Raw genomic sequence first — 2,873 nt, forward strand, 5'->3', positions numbered from 1 at the left:
ATATATATCTTAATTTATTTCTTTTTATAACTATTTTTAATATATTTCTATGAATAAACAAACATTTAAAAAGTAAAACTAGGGTCCTTTTGCTTTCTCCTTGTAAAAATACGTGTGTTTATTTCTTTTTGTAAAAATGGGGTGGTGGCCCCCATCAATCCACCAATTGTTTCATTTAGTTTTTAATTTTTTAACTTCTAACTATAATCTTTATATTACTTTCAGTTTTAATATAAATATGTTATATCTTTATTATTATTTATATATACTTTAGCATTTCTGATTGATATTTATTTTAAACGTATTATACTAAATGCAAATAGAAAAATATTAAATCAATGTGTTTCCTATATAACTGCATGAGTTTTGGATATATATATATATATATATATATATATATATATATATATATATATATATATATATATATATATATATATATATATATATATATATATAATCGATGAAATAAGAAAGAAATATTTGGTAGGAAAGTAAAAAATGTTTTACATACATAATTTTTTAGTAAATAAACAAAATGAATCATTAAATTATTAAAAAAATGCTGATTCATTCTTAAGTAAATCAAGAAAATCAATTTTATGATAATTTTAGTGAAAATTTTGTATTTTAAGACATTTTCAAATATACACAATTGTGTTCTTTTGCCAACGGAAAGTTTTGGTTTTTTCGCTTAAACTTTTTGTTTCAAAATGAAATATAGTTTAATTTGGTTTTTCCTTTTTTTATTTCTGGGGTTTATATACATAAAAGCAAACTAAAACCAAATAATTTTTTTTTCGTTTCTTTTCTTTACCAAAATTAAAATGAAGGAGGAAAATCTTATTGTTTCTCTCCCTCCTAATACTTCTTTAATATGTAAAAAAAACAATAATAACAATAATAGCTAACTAATATTTTTTTAATATGCAAAAAAATTAACAAAATAAACAACGTATGTTAATTCTTTTTAGCTATAAGTACAAATCAAGGTATTTTTTTTAAAATGTTCACTTCAACATAAATAATTAATTATTTTTATTAATTACCATACTTAAAAATCAAAGAAGATAAATATGACAGTTCATGTAACCTAAAGGTTCAAATGAAATATTAAAGAGTTAAAATTGAAAAATCTAATAGTTGAACGGTGGATTGGTAGGGCCACTACCCCATATTTACAAATAGAATTCAAACTGCTTTATTTTTACAAACCGAGACCCTATTCTTACCAAAAAAAAAAAAAAAAACTCCACTTAATTACCATATATATACATCAAAATATTAACAAGATTGTACAGAAATAGATTAGAATTTCAGCTCAAACACTTCCACCCAAATTAAAGCATTTGCTTATTTTCTTTTTGTAAAAAGACTCTAAATTATAACATGTTTGAATACGTCCTATGTTATAAATCAGTATAATTCGATGACATTAGAAGATTAAAAACTCAAGCAATCAATTTATTGATAGATAAGATGAAAGCTAGTGTACACATGTCCCCATTTGCTTTATTACTTAGGAAACTAGTACTCCCATCTCAAAGCGAGAAACCTCGATAGAGATGCGAATATTGAGATTTATTACTCGATCATTAGCCTCTAACTTAGAACATTGCAGATGGGATTCGGCATTGCTGGACTTGTAATTTGCATTGACTGCCTAGATTTTCAACTATCCGTTGCAAGTCTTGTGTTTGGCGGCCACCTTGTTGTCTCTGCATCTGCTGGGTTTGCCTGTAAACCTCCTGCATGGCCTCGCACTGGCAATCTTCCTCAACATTTTGAAGTTCAGTGCAGCATTGTTCAACGCCTTGGGTCTGTTGGCCTCTCCTGTTGATGCCCATCAAAAGTTTTCCACCGCTAATTTGTTTTTGGATGTAACTCTGGCACTCGTTGAATCGTCGTCCTCGGATGTTCTGGCACATCTGCGGGTTCTCCTCGGTGATGGTGGTGGTGGTGATGACGGAGATGGTTCCAACTTGGCATTGTCGTGTTTGGAGTTTGCATTGGTTAGGCAGGTTTTCGGCCTTCTGCTTCATCTCTCTAATCTGCTGGGAACCGAAGCTTTCACGTTGCTGTCCCTGCTGTTGTTGCATCTTCTGGGCTTGTCGGAAGGCTTCCTTCACAGCCTCGCACTGGCACTGCTCGTCGACGTATTGAAGCTCTTGGCAGCACGACTGGAGCCCGCTTTGCATCTGACCCGGGATGATTTTCTCATACCAACTCTGATCCTCCTGGAGATACCTCTCACACTCATTGAATCTTTCTCCCTGGATCTGTCGGCTACACTGCTTCCTCGAGCTTGGGTTTTCCTCCTCGATGGTGGTGGTGATGATGGTGCTATGGGCGGAAGCAAATGCTACAAAGGCTGCGAAGGCGAGTGCGAGTGCTATAAGCTTTGCCATTGTGGGATGGTTGTGTGAATCGATTGATTGTATGGTGGTGGCTATTTATGGTGAATGTGGGTGTGCACGTGGAGAGGTGGTTGTAATAGGTGGTGAAGGTAATAGCTTTCGAGCAACACGTAGGAGCTTTCGTATCTGTATAATATAGCAAGTGGAAATGCTTTTGGGAGTATGTACGAGGTGTCTGTTCTCTTGTTCGAACACTTGTGGACTTGTGGACTTGTGGTGTACTACTTTGGTTATAGACATACTTGTTACATCATAAACTTTTTTTTTGTTATATATTTTGTTCCATTTGAGCCGAGCTATATGAAGTAGTCTCATCAAAGCTATTGACTCTTGAGGTCGTTTTGAGTTTAGCGTGACATTGTTAAGTACTACTGGTTTGCAGCTTTAGATGTAAACCAGAATAAACGATTTATGAACCTAAATGGTTGGGCCAAAATCAAAATGATTTAAACCTAC

The 2,873-nt window shown here is 33.0% G+C and overlaps 1 pseudogene; it reads right to left on the reverse strand.

Annotated features, from left to right (window-relative positions):
* Positions 1-1,505: 1,505 nt before the first annotated feature.
* Positions 1,506-2,408, reverse strand: LOC145006187 (2S seed storage protein pseudogene; annotated as a pseudogene).
* Positions 2,409-2,873: the final 465 nt, after the last annotated feature.

This window comes from Lactuca saligna, chromosome 7 (genome assembly GCF_052625555.1).
Source record: "Lactuca saligna cultivar CGN05327 chromosome 7, ASM5262555v1, whole genome shotgun sequence".
NCBI lineage: Eukaryota > Viridiplantae > Streptophyta > Magnoliopsida > Asterales > Asteraceae > Lactuca > Lactuca saligna.